The sequence below is a fragment of the Fukomys damarensis genome, unplaced genomic scaffold (genome assembly GCF_012274545.1).
Source record: "Fukomys damarensis isolate Sample0158 unplaced genomic scaffold, DMR_v1.0_HiC HiC_scaffold_20, whole genome shotgun sequence".
Lineage (NCBI taxonomy): Eukaryota > Metazoa > Chordata > Mammalia > Rodentia > Bathyergidae > Fukomys > Fukomys damarensis.
Genome location: NW_022900932.1, coordinates 25,556,315 through 25,575,064, shown reverse-complemented (window position 1 = coordinate 25,575,064; position 18,750 = coordinate 25,556,315). Strand labels below are relative to the sequence as shown.

The following is an 18,750-nucleotide window of genomic DNA, read 5'->3' as shown; positions in this document are numbered from 1 at the left end:
CTAATTTGAGAGTACTCTGTAATCACAAAATCTGCTCTCAATCCTCCTTTCTTCAGGTGAGTATTGGTCTCCTGAAAAACTCGGAGGAGATGGAGCACAGATCAGACAAGTTTTCAGACAGAAAAGTGGTCAGGAAAGACCGGTATGTATAATATGTCCCAGGGAGTGTCCTGAATATTCAAGGGAACCTAAAACGGAGTTTAGCAAGTCATGCCTCCTGTATAAAATCTGGACTATTGCTGGTTCCTATATGACCTCTTAAAAAAAACTCTATGGAAGAATAATATTTTTGTGATACATGTATTATATTAAACTCAGATTTCAGTCAATAAATTAAGTTCTGTTGGTACACAGCTTTGCCCATTTGTTTCTGTATTGTCAATGACTACTTTTTGCTCTATAACAGCAAAATTGAGCAGTAGTGGCAGAGCCTATATAACTGTCAAAGCTAAAAAGATTTACTATCTATCCCTGTATAGAATAAGTTTACCCTGGTGTAAGATAGAGTGATTTTAAGAAAACGAGGTGAAGGAAAATGCAAACATATATAACTTGGTTCACAGAGCTTACAGGGAGAAGCCCTGCTGACTTGGGCTGTGAAATTAAATTCTGTCTAGTTTCAATTCAGTTGAGTAAATACTTACTGAATGGTTCTCACATGACAGAAACATTATCTGTCCATAGAAACCTTACAACAGTATAAATAGATCTATTGGAAGGAATGTGAAACCACCTGGTGTTCAGTTCAAGTCCTGACTCCATCATGCACCGGTTATGTGCTTTGGTGGATAATGCCCATTTTCCTCCCCACGGCTGCCCTTCTCCTCTTTGCTGTCCTTTCCTGGGCCTGGGGAGGTTGACATATGGATTTCACTGATGAACTCCCTTGCTATCCAGCTTCCAGTGGGATTTGGCCAGTGGGACGCATGAACAGAACGAGATGGAGTCAAGATGTATCCACGCAGTTCCTTACCACTTTGTGTGGTTGGCTGCTTGTCTTTTCTCTCCTTCCCAGTTTCTTTCTGCTTTACACAATGAGTGTGTTCATCATAGAGGATTTGTACCTGTACATAATATGCCTTAATTCCTCTTCTGTCTCTCCTCCCTTCCCTTCAACCCTTCTTCCCCTCCCCATTTACAAATGCTTTGTTTCCATGTTTCCCTTACATTCTTTTTTTTTTTTAAAATCCATTTTCCTTTCCTTCTCTTCCCCATCTCTCCACCCTTGTTCCCCTTCCCATTTGAACATGTTCTTCCTATTTCCTGATATCTACGCTCCGTTTTACCCCTTATTTACCCTTTTGGTTTCTCACACAAGAGAAACAATGTGATTTTTAAACTTGTGTGTTTTGATTTATTTCACTTAAGATTACATTCTTGAGGTGCATCCAGTACCTAAAAATAACTCATTTATCCTTCTTTATAGAACTCCATTGTATAAAAATATCACATTTTCTTTATCCATTCATCTATTAATGGGCATATGGACTGTTTTCAAGATTTACCTATTATAAATTGTGCTGCTATATACACAGGTGTGCATATATCACTGTGGTATGGTGCTTTTAACTCTTTCAGGAAGATGCCTAGGAGGGGCACAGCTGGGTCAAATGGAATCTCTATTTTTATTCTTTTGAGGAATTCCCATACTAATTTCCATGGTGATTGTACTAATTTACACCCCCCCCAAAAATAAAGGTTCCTTTTCCCCCACAGACCCCCAACATGTGTTATTGTTTTTTTTCTTTTTATTGAGTTTATTGGTACACTTTAGGTATACAACACAGTTACATCCATTATTGGGATCCTGTACCTTTACATGATTAGTCTTGATTCTCATTTTTTCCCCTTGTCCCTGTCCTCCCTTCATCCCCTTCTCCCCTCCCCATTTGCAAACATTTTATTTCCATTTTTTCAATTTCTCATATTTTTCCCCTCCCTTATTATCTTTCCCCTGCCTTTCCCACTTTCCCTACACCTTTAGCCCTTTAATTCTTATTTCACATTCTTAATTATCTCATTAGGATCCTGTGCACTATTATAGTGTTTCACACCAGAGAAACTATTTGGTATTTCAGTTAAAGAAATCTCTGCATGAACATTAAAAATAGGGAATCCTAAAATAAAACTAAAAAGGAAAGTAAAAGAGAACAGGCAATGATGTAAGATTAAAATACTCCTTAATTCTGAAGATGAAAATGGTCCCTGAAAATATTTAAATTGCTTCTTGCTCTTGTAGTCTTATCTTATTCTTTTTTTTCATTATTTAGAGAATACTTTATTAGTTTCTGTAATCAAATCAATTGGTTGTTTTTTTAATGATAGCTACTTTTTGTTGTTCTAATTTGCATTTTTTCCTTTTATTGAGTTTATTGGTACATTTTACGTATACAGTACAGTTACATTCATTATTGGGATCTTGTACCTTTACATGACAGGTGGTCTTGGTTCTCATTTTTTCCCCTTGTCCCTGCCCTCCCTTCACCCCCATCTGCTCCCCATTTACAAACACTTTATTTCCATTTTCTCATGTTTTTTCCCTTATTAGCTTTCCTCTACCCTTCCCACTTTCCCTACACCTTTAGCCCTTTTCTTCCCTTTTCACATCAGTTGTCTCATTAGGATTTATGTACTATTACAGTTTATTCACACCAGAGAAACTCTTCAGTATTTACACATGGGTGGCTTATTTATTTCACTTAGGAGTATATCCTCAATATGCATCCATTTTCCTATGAATGACTCTAATTTCTCATTCTTTATGGCTGAGTATTCCATTTAATAGAAAAACCACATCTTCTTTATCCAATCTCCAGCTGATGGGAAAATGGGCTGTTTCCAAGTTTTAGCTATTACAAACTGTGCCACTATAAACATGGTTGTGCATATATCACTCTGGTATGATTCTTTTAATTCTTTTGGAAAGAGACCTAGCAGAAGGATAGCTGGTTCAAATGGAACCTCTAATCCTAGTTGATTGAAGTATTTCCATATTGATTTCCATAGTGGTCGCACCAGCCTGCACTCCCACCCACAATGGAGAAGGGTTCAGTTCTCCCCATAGTCCTGCCAACATTTGTTATTGGTTGATTTCTTGATAGCAGCCATTCTTTGTAGGGTGAGGTGGAATCTCAGTGCTGTTTTCATCTGCATCTCTCCAATGACCAGTGACGCTGAAAATTTTTTCACATATTTATTTGCTGTTTTTACTTCTTTGTCTGAGAAATGTCTGTTCATTTCAGATGTCCATTTTTGAATCGGGTCTTTATATTTGGAGGGACCTGGGCTTTTTGAGTTCTTTATATGTTCTAGATAGCAGTCCTTCATCTGAAGAGCCACACTGTAGATTATTTCTTAGTTCTATTGATGGTTTCTTCTGCAGTGCAGAAGCTTTTTAATAAGATGAGATCCCAGTTGTTGATTCTTTCTACTAGTTCCCCTGCTGCTGATGATTTGTTCATAAAGTCTTTTCCTATGCCAATGTCTTCAAGAGTTCTGCCTAACTTATCTTCCAGCAAGTTTAGTATTTCTGTTTTAATATTAAATCTTTAATCCACCTGGATTTTAGTTTAGTGCATGGTGAAAGATAAGGGTCTAGTTTTAATCTTTGGCAGGTTGAGATCCAGTTTTTCCAACACCATTTATTAAAGAGGCCATCGTTTTCCAGTGGGGATGGTCAGCTCTTTGTCAAAGATGAGGTAGCTAAGTACATCTAGAATTGTTTTTGGGTCTTCCAATCTGTTCCACTGATCCTCAGGTCTGTTTCTTTGCCAGTACCATGCTGTTTTTATCACAGTGGCTTTGTAGTATAGTTTCAAATTGGGAATTGTTATACCTGCTGCCATGTATCTGTTGCCTAGGATGGCTTTTGCTATTCTAGGTCTCTTATGGTTCCAAATGAATTTTTGGATTCTTTTTTCTAGTTCTGTGAAATATAGTGTTGGAATTTCAATTGGCATTGCATTGAATCTGTATAGCAGTTTAGGTAGTATGGCCATTTTCACTATGTTGATTCTTCCTATCCAAGAGCAGGGGATATCTCTCCATTTTCTTATATCCTCTTGATTTCTTTTTTCAGAGTGCTATAGTTTTCAGTGTAGAGCTCTTTTGCTTCTTTCATTAGATTGATTCCTAGATACTTCATTTTTTTGGATGCTATTGTGAAAGGAATTGTTTCCTTAATTTCTCTCTCAGTGAGTCTGTTATTTGTGCACAAGAAGGCTACTGATTTTGGGGTGTTGACGTTGTATCCACCTACTCTACTGAGTCTGTCAATTAAGTCTAGAAGTCTTTTGGTGGAGTTTTTTGGGTCTTCAATGTAGAGTATCATATCATCAGCAAATAATGACAGTTTAACTTCTTCCTTTCCTATCTTCATTGCTTTAATTTCTTTCTCTTGTCTAATTGCTGTGGCTAATGTTTCCAGAACTATATTGAAGAGAAGTGGTGATAGTGGGCATCCTTGTCTTGTTCCTGATTTTAACATGAAGGTTTTCAGTTTTTGGCCATTTAATATGATGTTGGCTATTGGTTTTTCATAGATAGCATTTATTAAGTTGAGATATACAACATTTATTCCAAATTTTTTATTATGAATGGGTGTTGAATTTTGTCAGATGCTTTTTCTGCATCTATTGAGAGGGTCATATGGTTTTTGTCCTTGACTTTGTTAATATAGTGTATTACATTTATTGACTTTGTATATTGAACTATCCTTGAATCCCTGGAATAAATCCAACTTGGTCAGGATGTATGATCTTCTTGACGATCCTCTGTATTCTGTTTGCTAGTATTTTATTAAGAATATTTGCATCTATATTCATTAAAGAGATTGGCCTGTAGTTCTCTTTTTTAGTTGCGTCTTTCCCTGGTTTGGGAATCAAAGTAACACTTGCTTTCAGGAATGAATTTGGAAGTATAGCTTCCCTTTCAATTTCATTGAAAAGTTTGAAGAGTAATGGCAGTAGTTCTCCTCTAAATGTCTTGTAAAATTCAGCAGTGAATCCATCAGGATCTGGGCTTTTCTTTCTCTGTAAATTTTTAATTACATTTTCAATTTCACTGACTGTAATTGTGGTGTTTAAAATGTTTTTATTTTCTTTGTTCAACTTTGGTAATTCATAAGTATCTAGAAATCTGACCATTTCTTCTGTCTTTTCCAATTTATTAGAGTATAGGTTTTCAAACTAGGCATTAATGATCCTCTGGATTTCTGTGGGATCTGTTGTGACTTCACCTTTTTCATTCCTTATTGTATGGATCTGAGCCTTTTCTTTCCTTTTTTTGATAAGATTAGCTAAAGGTTTATTGATTTTTATTTATTCTTTCAAAAAACCAAATCTTTGATTCATTTTTTTTTTGGTATCATTTTCTTAGTTTCCATTGCATTGATTTCTGCTCTAATCTTTATAATATCCTCTCTTGTTCAAGCTTTGGATTTTTCTTGCTCTTGTTTTTCTAGTAGTCTAAGATTCATCATTTGATTGTTTATTTGAGGTTACTGTGTTTTTCCAGTGTGGGCATTCAGTGCTATGAATTTTCCATGTAGAACTGCTTTCATTGTGTCCCATAGATTCCTGTATGTTGAATTGGCATTTTCATTTATTTATAAAAACTGTCTAATTTCTTCTTTGATTTCCTCTGTGATCCAGTGATTGTTCAGGAGAGTGTTGTTCAAATTCCATGTGTTTGTGAAGTTCCTATGGTTTCTTATGCTATTGATCTCCCGCTTGATTGCACTATGAGCTGATAATATACAGGGGATAACTTTGATTCTTTTGCATTTATTCAGACATGTTCTGTGAGCTAGTATGTGGCCTATCTTGGAGAATGACCCCTGTGCACCCTAAAAGAATGTATATTCTGATTTTGTGTGGTGGAACACTGTATAGATGTCTATTAAGTTCATGCGCTCAAAAGCTTGGTTGAGTTCTAGTATTCATTGTTGATTTTCTGCCTATATTATCAGTTTATTTGTGATAGTGGGGTATTTAGATCCCCCACTACAATTGTATTAGTGCATATTTGGTTTTTCATGTTACTCAATATTTGTTTTATATATTTGGGGGCATTTATATTTGGTGCGTATATGTTTATGATTGTCATCTCTTCCTCTTGAATTGTTCCCTTTACAAGGGTATACTGTCCTTCTTTGTCTCTCCATGAGTTTTGGTTTAAAGTTTACTTTGTCTGCAATAAGATTACCACCCCTGCTTTTTTCTGGGCTCCTGTTGCATGAAGAATTGTTTTCCAACCTTTCACTTTCGGTCTATGGGTTTCTTTTTGCACTAGGTATGTTTCTTGTATACAACATATTGTTGGACTTTGTTTCTTAATCCATTCAGCTAGTCTATTTCTCTTGATTGGTGAATTGAGGCTGTTGGCATTGATGGTTATGACTGATATGTACTGACATATTATTGTCCTTTTGTTGACTGTTTTTACTCCCCCCCCACCCCTTTTAGTTTCTTCCCTTGCCTATTTGATTTTCTCTGTTGGCCCTCATGGTGTTGTGACCTTCGTTGTCTTTTTCTAGGATATTGTGTAGAATTCCTTGTAGTGCTAGTTTGTTGTTCATGTAGTTTCTCAGGTGTTGTATGTCCTGAAAGTATCTTATTTCGTCATCCACTTTGAAAGAGAGTTTTGTAGGATACATCAGTCTAGGTTGGAGGCTGTTTTCTTTTAGGACTTGAAATACCTCACTCCAGGCTGTCCTTGACCTAAGGGTTTGTGTTGAAAAGTCTTCTGTGATTCTGGTAGGCTTTCCTTTGCATGTGATTTGTTTCTTTTCTCTTACTGCTTGTAGTATTTGTTCTTCTGTTGGATTTCTGGGATCTTGATTATTATATGTCTAGGTGCAGATTTTTTTTGATTATGGCTAATTGGAGTCCTCTATGCCTCACTTATCTGTATGTCTAATTCTTCCCTTCTGTTTGGGAAGTTTTCTGCCATTAATTCTGTGAAGAGCTTTTTTAAGTTATTCGTATTTTCTCCTGCTACTTGATGGATTCCTATCAGTCTTATATTATTCTTCTTTGCATCATCTAGGAGTTGTTGGATTGATTTCTCATGATCCCTTACTGTTTTTGTTTTTTTCAGCTTTAATTGAGTTTATTGGTACATTTTAGGGATACAGTACAGTGACATTCATTGTTGGGATCTTGTACCTCTACATGACAAGTTTTGATTCTCATTTTTTCCCCTTACCTCTGCCTTCCCTTCACCCCCTCCTCCCCTCCCCATCTACAAACACTTTATTTTCATCTTTTCATTCTCTCACATTTTTTTCTTTTCCCTTCTTACTCTTCCCCTACCCATCCCACCTTCCCTACAACTTTAGCTCCTTTCTTCCCATTTCTAAATGTCAGTAATCTTATTAGAATCTTATGCATTGTTGAAGATTATTTACACCAGGGAAACTATTTGGTATTTACACATGTGTGACTTATTTATTTCACTTAGGAGTGTATCTTCAATATGTATCCATTTTCCTATGAATGAATCTATTTTCTCATTCTTTATGGCTGAGTAATATTGCATTTTATAGAAAAACCACAACTTCTTTATCCAGTTTCCAATGGATGGGCAAATAGGCTGTTTCCAAGATTTAGCTATTACAAACTGTGCCGCTATAAACATGGATGCACATACTTCTCTGTGATATGATTCTTTTAGTTTTCTTGGAAAGATACCCAGCAGAGGGATGGCTGGGTCAAATGGAACCTCCAGTCCAAGCTCTTTGAGGTATCTCCATATTGATTTCCTCTCTACATGGTCACTGACTGCAATCCTATCTTTTTTAGCTGAGATTCTATCTTCACATTCTTTTATTCTGTTATGTACACTTTCAATACAGTTTTTAATCTCCTGGATGTCTGTTTGAATCTGTTTCATGGATTCCATTTCTTTCCTCTGTTGGTCATTCATTGTTTCTATTTCTTTCTTATTCTGGGCCTTCATTTCTTCTATCATGGTCCTGAGCTCATTGATTTTTTTGAGTCTTGAATTGAGTCTCGAATCATGAGTTCCATTTTGCTCACCATCTCTGTGGTTATCTGGGAAATTATTTCTGTTTTGAATTTTTCTAGAGCCTGATTGAACTGTTTTATTACTTCCTGTGTTATGGGTTCAGGGTGTCCTGCTGATTCACTGTCAGACTTTTCATCCTCCTTTGCCCCCTACTGTTTGCCATTGGTGAACTGGAAGTTTGTCTTTTCTTGTCTTAAGTGTTTTCTCATTTTTATTTTTGTTGTTGGGTTATCCTTGGTTTAATTTCTTGGTTATTACTTAAATCTTCCTGGTATAGTTGTCTTTTACCTTTTGAGTCTCTAATGACTCATAGACATTCTCATTTTCATAATATTGGAGAAAACAACTCATTAAATCAATCACAATCCTTTATCCCATTTGATAGAATCAGCAGCACAATAGGATCAAGCACAATTTGCAAATTGACCACTTGTGGTAGTCATTGATCTATCACCCTTAAACCATGTGAATTAAATTAAAACCAAAAAGCAGCCCAAAATATGTTTGCAGTGAATACACTTTTCAATATAGCATCTTTACTATTTAGGATGGGGGCTTAGGCTGAGTTAGGATGAGAGGAGTAAATTAGTGAAAGAATTGGAGAAGGTTTCAATTGTAGCCAGAAGACATAGAAAGACCATAAAATCGTTACAAAACTATTAAATTCAAAAGGGATAGACAGAGTGCAAGAATAAGGACAAGAATATATTCCCTTAACAGCAATAGGGGCTCACTTTCTCTTGCAACTATTGACCCATGAATGAGGTAAAATGACAGAAGAAAAGAGCGTAAAGAAAAAAGAAAAAATGATAAAAGAAGAAGTCTGAGTTAGGACAGGAGCAGGAACAGAAAAGGAGATGAGGGATCATATGATGGAGCAAGACACTGAGTTGGAGAGAGGACAGAAAAAAGAATTTGCAGAGTGGAATGAAGAAAAGAAACAAAAAATGAATTTGAAGGGCCTCTTTCAGACTATATTTCTGCTGTCATAATATACCACATGCTCAGCCATGTGCAGGACCAAGTCCCCTGATCTCAGCTAGCCAATGGCAGATCCCCATGACTCAGATTGACCTCAGACTGCAAGGTGCAGATTGAGTTCCCCGACCTGCAGGATTGAACTCCACACAGTTCTATTACAGGTTTCCCCTGCCCTTTCTTTAAAGATGTTCAAAGTTGGGACCTCAGAAAATTACCTTTATGACCACCTATGCCTCTGCAGAGTGGGTCCAAGGACTGGCCCAATCAGGAGGTCTGAGAGCAGGGGGTGGGGTTCAGGGGTGCCCGCATGGCTACCTTCCTTGCTGGAGCTGGTGGTGGAGCAGGCAGGGGAGGGCGCGGCTACTCGGCTCTGCTGATGGATAATTTGCATTTCTTGAATGACCAGTGATGTTGAACAATTTTTGATATATTTATTTGCATTTCAAATTCTTCATCTGAGATATCTATTCATTTCAGATGTCCATTTTTGGATTAGGTCTTCAAATTTGGGTGGCTTGATTTTATAAGTTCTTTATATATTCTAGATGTTAGTCCTTTTCTGAGGAACCAGCTGTCAAAATTTTTTCCCAATTCTATGGGTTGTCTCTTCACTTTGTTGGTGGTTTCTTTTGCTGTGGAAAAGCTTCTTAACTTGATATGATCCCTGTTGTTGACTCTCTGTAGTATTTCCTATGTGATCAGAGTTTTATTCATAAAATCTTTGCCTACATCCATGTCTTCAAGAGTTCTATCTATTATATCTTCCAGCAGACTATTTCTGCTTTTATATTTAGATCTTTCATCCATTTCAATTTTATTTTAGTACCTAGTGAGAGATATGGGTATGGTTCAGTCTTCAGCATGTGGCAAACCAGTTTTCTCGGCACCATTTATTAAAGAGGCTGTCTTTCTTCAAGTGAAGATGTTTGGTCCCTTTGTCTAAGGTAAGGTAGTTGAGTGTGTTTGGAGTTGTTCTTCTATTCAGTTCCACCAATAGTTGGGTGTATTTCTTTGTCAGTACCATACTGTTTTTATCATGGTAGCTTTGTTGCTTCAAATCAGGGATTATGATGCCCCCTGCCTTGTCCTTGAAGCTCAGAACTACTTTTGCTATCCTGGTGCCTGCCTTTACAGAGGCTCCAGCTCTTGTTGGAAGGCATTTTCTATGTAATTACTTTTTTTGCATCAACTGGTAACTACTCCCTTCTCTTTCCTTTAGACTTAGGGTTGTAATAAACTCTAATGTCAGTAGCTTTTGTTAGTTTTTAAACATGACTCCAGCATTTATAGACAATTTGGGAAAGCTTCAGCTTCATCTGTGAAATGAGGATACCATATAAGCTGTGATCACAATACATATAAGCTCCTAGCACCAAATTTGGGCATGCAGCAAGACTCAGTAAATACTATTTATTTTCTGCTTTCCTTAAGTGCTTATGGTTTTTCAAGGGAACAAATCAAATGGCTTTAGAATAGTTTGAGCCAAATTAGGTCAGTGGTTTAGAGATTACTAAGAAAGGACACATTTGGGAAATTGTTTGCAAGTAAAACCAATAGCCTTGATGTATATAGAATAGGGAAGAGTGAGGAATTGGGGGTGCAAATTTCCTGCTTGATTATTATGTGGATCCTGGGGTCTTCAACAGATACAAAATGCAGGAAGAGGAGGGTGATGAGCTCCTTAGAACCAGTAGAATTTGAAAGTCTGTGGGATAACCAGGTACAAACATTAAGTGGGAGATTGGCTAAGAGACACTGGAGAAGGCATTGTATAAGAGGGGAATATTTGAGGGTTGTCATACTGAGAGATAAATGGGAGTCAAAGAGATTGCTATGTGTCAATATTGCAAGGATTACAAGATGCTGTGATGGCAAAAGAACTAGACCGGAAGTGAAGTGACTACTTCTTGATACAGTCTGCCATTTTCTGAATGTTTAACTTTGGAGATGTTAGCAATGCTACTCAACTATGCTGATGTTCTGTTTTCTCCAGCAAATGTAAAATGAAAAGGTTATACTAGGTGATACCTATGATACTATGGGACTTGCACTCTAATTGGAAGGCCTATCATAACATAACCTGAGAGTAACAAGTATATCATTGAGTGCAACATGAACAAACATCCCCAGGGAACTACAGTATTTCTCCAATGGCTGTTTCTTACTGAGAAGAAGGTACCCAAAAGCCAAGGCCAGTTCCATGAAATAATAATCATAATGATAACAGTGGCCAATATTCGTTGAATGCTATCCATTTACTAGACTTTAAATCTATTAATATTTAATCTTTACAACAACCCTGTAAAGTAGGTGCTATTAGGAGCCTCCATGTTATAACAAATGTGATAATAAAAAGGTTAATTATCCCACTCTTTATTCCTAAAGGCAGTGGGATTTAAAGTGGAGCTGCCTGTGTCCCAAGCCCAAGCATTTAATCCCAGGCTGTGTGCTCATAGGACAATTAGTGAGCTCTGGGGAAATAAGAGCCAGAGGCATATGCATCGGAACTAGCAGTGATTTTAGGTCAACTGTGATTTCAAGAGAGGCAGGATCAGGAAACAGACTCATTAGTTATGATTATACTTACCAGTTGTGGTTGCAGTTGCTGACAGGTAGTTTTACTGTATTTGGAGAAGGTAGAAAAACTCTTAATGAGTACATTTTGGTAATAATTAAAAAAATGACATATATACACACAGATAAAATGCATTCATATATATTAATACATATGGGCGTAGTCTCCTGTCCACTTTAAGCCCTCCTCTGCTCACTCCCAAGAATCATTCTCTCTGAAATGCACTTGGAGGTTAGGTGCAAGACAGGTGAAAAATGGATTTGTTTTTTTTGGTTTTTTGAGACAGAGTCTCACTATGTAGTGGAGACTGACCTGGAACTCACTATGTAGCCCAGGCTGGTCTCAAACTCACAGCATTCCTCCTGCCTCAGCCTCCTGAGTGCTGGGATTACAGGCGTGTGCCACCATGCCCGGCTTTAAATGGATATTTTTTGGTGGGGCTGGGAATTGAACACAGGATCTTTTCACTGAGCGATGTCATCAATCCATTGTCATCATCATTATCATCATCATCATCATCATCATCATCTTTATTTTGAGACAGAGTTCTGATGCTTACTTGAACTTATGATAGTCCTGTCTCAGCCTCCCAGAGTGCTGGGAATATAGGCATGGGCTACCATGCCTGGCTAAGATAGATGAATCTTATTCTTTTAACTATCATAAAGGTACTGTTGAGGTCACTCTGTATTTACTGCTTATTCACGTTTTCCCCTTTAAGGACTTCCCAGGTGAAATTTTCTGGAGGTCTTCCTGTTAGTATTATGCATACCTTTTAAAGCAACCATTTCAGTTTTGCACTAGAAACCTTTCTGCAAATCAAATGATTAAGTTGCTCTTTCTGCACCAGGCCCCTGAAAATGTAAGAGCTGAATCTGTGGCCAGTGTCAACATATGTGCATAAGCAGTTCTAGCTTTATTTCTGGTTCCACTGTATAATCCTATTTGCTTTTCTTTTTTAATCTCCTTTTCTTTTCATAGCATCTTGTAATTTATGTCATCATAATCAGAGACAAGGCGGGATTTAAATCATTGTCTGTATGCACATAAATGTACTACAGACACACATTCGCATCCACAGTGCATCTTGCACTCTTCAGGAGGTTGATGTTGGTTTGCAGGCACAGGGACTATTAAGGTTCTGTAACTACTCAGCATCCTTGCTGATAACAAAGAGGTCGTCAAAAAGGAATTGATAATTAGGAAGATTATAACAACCATCAATTCACAGTCCTTTTGATGAGTGTTGGTTGCACTTGATGACTCACTGAGGATCAAGTCACACTTCCTTTCAGCCGTAATGCAAGCTAAATAATGATGACAATGATGATGACAATGAATAAACAATCATCTTTGTGATGATAACAATTTGGTCCAGGCAGGAGGGAAAATATTCCTGACTGGGCTTGCTTGACTATAAGCAGAGGTGGAGAGGCAGACATTGTGGACAGAAGGGGAGGGCTGGTGGGTTGAAACAATCAATGAAATAAGCTCAAGAGTAATGATGTTGGAGTAGGGCAGGGAGCGAGCCTGTGTGCGTGCTTGAAGGGAGGTGCAGTGAGAGTTTGTTTATCACAAGGAGTGAGGAAAATGTTACACGGCATGAGGGAGAATGTGGGCCAGATTGCTGTCTGTATTGCTGACTAGCTGTAGTGCCTTGAGCATTACTTGATCTCTGTGTGTCTCAATTTCTTCAACTGAAAAAGTAAGGGCCAAATTGCTTTTTTTTATCTATATTGCATTCTCATCATCTCATCTTGCCATATATTTCTTTGACTCAGCATATATGTGTGGGTACAGATAAATGTTCAAAATACACTCATTGAGTTTAATTGAGGGGATACTTAATAAAAAATATTTTGGAACAAGGAAGGCATTGATGAGCTTGAAATAATGAAGGTAAATATCATCATGAAAATACTAATAATAAGCATAAGATTGCATGGGTGTTTGGGTTTTTTCCATTGCTTCCATAAACACATTCACCCCCATATACCCAGGTCTGTTGAAAACATGCTACCATCACTTAGAGAGCTTTAAGCTTGTGCCTAGATGCCATGGCTGGTAAGTGATGGACCCAGTGTCAGAATTCAGGTATTTGGACACTGCCAAGAAAGACCTTGTGGTCAGTACTGTTCAGAGGTAGAAAACCTGGGAGCTGTCATTTACTGTTTATCAAACCGTGTAGAGTGTCTGCTGTTCACCTGTAATGTGATGTTTACAAACTCACCTTTTTGCAGGGTACAGGGTCACATACATATGTCCAGAAGGCTGACAGAGAAGGAGGAGTGGGAGCTGTAACACAGATCCAGGCCTCATCAGAAGTGGGTAGGTGCTGATTAGCTCCAGCTGATGGTTAGAATGCAAGGAATACATGTGCAGAGTGGCTGATGCTGATAGTTTTAAAAAGAAAAGCCCCAAATTTGACTTTTTAAGTGAATTCCTCAATTTTAAGAATCAACAATTATTTCAAACCAAAAACAAACACACACATTACAATAGGCATGCATGATGACTATGAGGACCAAATCAGGTGCGTGTTGCCAGCCTGCAACCTCTACATCATGTTCAGATGATTTTCAGGGCACCTTTCAGCTTTAAGATGCAACGCAAAAGGTTAGCAGCTTCCTGCCAAAAGGAGGAAACCATTTCTCTTCACTCATATTCAAACCCATCATCTCTGTTTCGTTAGAGAATGTTCACTGGCACCTGGGGCTGACACCATGCCAAGGCCCAGGTTCTCACCTGGGTACAGCTGGAATCACCATGCCCCACTGCAGTGAGTGACAAGTGTAAATGCAGGGAAGAGAAAAGCAGACCTGGGCTTAATTATGTAAATATGTGGCTACGTTTCAATAAGGTGCTGCAATAAAACTGTCATAGCTGCCAAGTTTGGGAAATAGGATGAGTGAAGTTTCCATTCCTGGCACTATATTTGGGGAAAAAAAAAAAAGAGGAGAAAGAGAAAAAAAAAAGAGGAAGAAATATGCAGAAGAGCTGGTTCATCTTTGAAACCCTTCAGAGACACGTCAGAGATTCCTGAGTGTCTTGCTCCTGCCTAGCAGCATTTGCAGTGACAACTGGAGCTGAAACCCCAGCCGCCCACACAGAGCTCCTCCGGAAAGGGGAAAGCTGAAGTTTCAAGGTTCATGTTTTCTAATGAGATCTCAAAGAGATGGAGCTTTCTATCATCACCTGCCAAATCTCCCTTACATGAGCCAGGCTTTCCCGTGCCTCACAACCTCGCTCCTGCTGCTAGTTACCGCAGTGTGACAAAAGGTGACGGGGGCTTGGCTGCTTTTGAAAGCCGGTGCTGGCAGGCTAGGCAGTGGCAGTGGGTACCTCCTGCTCGTCAGGTGGTGGGGGCAGGTGTGCTGCTCCATTGTTTTAGCTCTCCCAATGTATGTGTGTTCACTTTAATGTTAGCATTAACAAATCTCTATCTTCATTTTATAGGGTTAGAACTTTCATGGCTGTAGTTCTTTTGGTCATGGGCAATAGACGCCTTCTCTTAAAAGCAAAACCAATGGCCCACTGTAGAGGACTGTAAAATCTATGATGCCCAATAAGCAGGCTGGGAAGAGTTAAGCCCATGATTGGCTTGTTTATAGAAGTGAGTGTGGTCAAAGCCTATGTGCCGAGGTCAGAGTTCTGACCCCACACCTAAAACCTTCAGGCTGAGGGACAATGTTCTAATTACAATCATACATTTTGTCTATTTCGTTCCTAACTTGAGAATACTTTGTCTTGTCCTTTATGAGTCTTGTTTACATTAATTCCCATAGAAACCACACACTGCCTTTACCCCAACTGATTGCCAATAAAAGTCAGTGCCTGGGACTGGCCAGCACCTTTGTCAGTTGCACCAACATTGATCATCCAGGCTCTCCTCTTTCTCTCTCTCAGTGTATTCTTCTTCTCAGCCCTGCATGGCACACTGGACAGGAAGGTACTGGAACCCGACTGCGGGAGTCTCCGGCAGCCCACAGATGATCCTTTCCTGAATAGGTGTCTTTATTTTATGGCATTCTATTCTTTTGCCATGTCAGTCTGTCCAATAAAGAAGACTGAAAGGGTGGCCCACTTTCCCATTTTTTTTAGTAAATAACTGAATGACTTACATGGAAAAACAGAGAGGAAGTAAGAGGGAGGGAGATGACAGAGAGAGAGAGAGAATTAATGAGCCTTATCAATCAATGGAAGTGTTTATGGACCTTATTTGAATCCCAAATTAAGTGCATTATTAAAAATTTATATGCCAATTAGGGAACTATTAGGGAGTATTATTAAATTATTGTTATTTTTAATGTGCTGTAATTATATTGCAGTTTTGTTTTTTAAAAGAGCTTTTATTTTTTAGAGTTAATGTTAAAGAGTAGGTGAAACGATATGTCTGAGATTTTTTTAAAAGGCAATCAGGAGATGGAGGAGTGTAGTAGTTGGCTAGAGCTAGCACGTATATGCTCATTGGCAAGTGCCGACTTAAATATTCAGGAACGTAAAGGGGGAGTAAACACTTCTTAGTGAAAATTAAATTCTAGAAGGTTAAAATTAAATGAATATATTTTTTTAAAAAGTTAGCAATTACTCAAAACTTACCACTTCCTGGCTTTTTTAGTACAGTTCCTTTTATCTGTGCTCTTAAAATTTTCCCACTTATTGTATGTGTTGGAAATACTTCAGAACCATGTGCTCCTGTACATCTTTTTCCAATCCTTGTTCGCTATCATCGTGTTGATAACTTGAAATCAGCCACAGAAAACCACAACTGCTACATACAAATCAGATACAAATCCCTGTAGGGTGAATTGGTTGTTCTGAATTTACTCCCACACCCCTGGAGGGGGAAGAGGCCTCTGGATGAAACAAGATCCCCGCAGAGTTGGGAATTGTCTTGAAACCTAGTGAAAGGAACATGGAGAACCTTCACATGATTCTCTACTCTTACTCTACGGTAAAGGGCCTGTACTGGACAGTTTGAAGAAATGTGCTGGTTGAAGGGTCTTCTTGAATATAGGAAAGTTGAAGTATTAAGGGACCAGATAGGTAACAAAGACCTCCGGATGCTAAGAAAGGAGTAATGATCATGAGAGTGTGTGTGGTTGACCAGCTCTACTCTTGACATGCTGTGAGGCTTGAGGGAGTCAGGGTCTCCATGCCTTGTGTTTTCAGAAATAAGATTCACACTTAGTAAGAGATTGTAGCATTCAGGCTATCAGGTGAGTGCAAGGACAAGTCAGAGGTACAAGTGAGATTGTGAAAACATATGAAAGAAGTTTAAAAAAATCAGTGAATTATCTTTTACTACAAATTTTCCAGTTATTCTAGAAGGAAAACCGAGTGACTAATAACCTCCTAGGAACTTTCTTTATGGAGTAATTCTAACTTCTTAGCTCATGGCAATGGGTCCTTTAGAGGAGATAATTATCTGTGATTAGTAGGGCATCACATTTAAAAGTGCAGGTTAACAATAAGTAGAAATAACCCAAAATAAATCAACAGCTGAAAGGATACATAAAATGTGGTATAGCTATATAGTGGAATATTATCTGACCATAAAAAAGGAATGAGGTACTGAAAAATGGAATGACACAGATGAATATTGATAACATTATACCAAGTAAAAGAAGCCACACATAAAGATTACACTTTCATGAAATTTAATTCCACTTACATGAAATGTTCAGAATAGGCAGATCTATAGACATAGGTGATAAATTGTCTATAAGTTACCAGGTCTAAGGGATGGGACATTGGTAGGTGACAGCTAAAAGATTTCTTTATGTGGTGATGACTATAACCTAAAATGAGTGTGGCGATGGCTGCAAAGCTCTGCATATGTATTATCATTGAATTGTACATTTTAAATGGGTGAGTTTTATGATGTGAAATTATATCTCAATAAAGCTGTCAAAAATGCAGGCTTTCTAGGTAAAAACTGTAGTTCAATTTACTTATTAGCTGAGGGATTTGTGGCAGATTTACTTAGCATCTCTATTTCTTCATCTGCAAAATGAGATAGAGATGATTCTTGCCTCATGGGATTTTTATGAAGATTTGATTTAATCCTCAAATAAATGCCGACATGCTTACAGTGTGTCCTACACATGGAAAGAAGAAAAGGAGTTAAGATGTGTTATGTCCATGTACCAACTCCTCACAAGGAATGTAAACATTATGTACTGCAAACATGCTAATACAAAAACAACGATAATAAATGTGAGCTACTATAATATTCTCGTTATAAGGGAAGAGTTTGTTAGTGGAGGAGAAAGAGGAGGAATCTACTGAGGTTTGGTTTTTCATCATTTAATCTTGGTCTGGGGACGTGAGCATGCAAGCAAAGAGCTGTAGGTGGTAACAATGCACTGGATTCAACGGTGACAGCCCAAAGCCAGCCCAACTCCCCCAGCCCATGAATGTGGCCTTATAGGAAAAGTGATCTTTTCATGTGTAATTCAGGTAAGGATCTTGAAATGAGATCATATTGGAGAAACCCAGTGGGCCCTAAATCCAATGACAACTGTCCTTACAGGAGCATGCAGATTAGATACACAGAGGAGAACCACATGAAGACAGGCAGAGACTGGAGTTATGCAGCTTCAAGCCAAACAATGCCTCACGTCACCAGAAGCTGGGAAAGGTAAGGAAGGACCCTTCCCTAGAGGCTTGGGAGAGAATGCTTGCCCTGCTGCTACCTTGATCTAGGTTGTCGGGGCCCAGTCATGGCCCACTGGAGTTTGACATTTGGAAAATAACTTCTTGTATAATTAAGGCATCAACATTTGCTACTCTTCAAGGAAACTGTTTGTTAAACTGGTTTTGACTCTTTGACCCTGACATAACAGGAAGCTCGTTAGCCGAAAATCTGATGTTATCTGTAAGAGTCAGGAACTCACCCTGACATAACAGGAAGCTCGTTAGCTGAAGATCTGATGTTATCAGTAAGAGTCAGGAAATCGGGTCTTTGAAAAACAATGACTTGGTGTTTTTGGTTGTTGTGTGCCCTTAAAAGCTTCCTGTTGCTGTGAACCTATAAAAGGAGCTCTTTCTGTGAAATAAATCAGACTTCTCTTCATCTCCGCTCAGGTTTGAGCGTTCTTTCCTTTCTCAATCCTCACTCCCCAACTCAGGCATGTTCGTGTTGTGACGGCTGGACTGCCACA

The 18,750-nt window shown here is 38.3% G+C and overlaps 1 long non-coding RNA gene across 1 annotated transcript in view; it reads left to right on the top strand.

Annotated features, from left to right (window-relative positions):
• LOC117287071 overlaps positions 1-18,221 on the top strand; it is a 62,604-nt gene extending 44,383 nt beyond the window's left edge. The window contains exons 2-3 of the long non-coding RNA XR_004518273.1: positions 13,825-13,912; positions 18,120-18,221. This is a non-coding gene — a long non-coding RNA (uncharacterized LOC117287071). The remainder of the gene's footprint in view (positions 1-13,824; positions 13,913-18,119) is intronic.
• Positions 18,222-18,750: the final 529 nt, after the last annotated feature.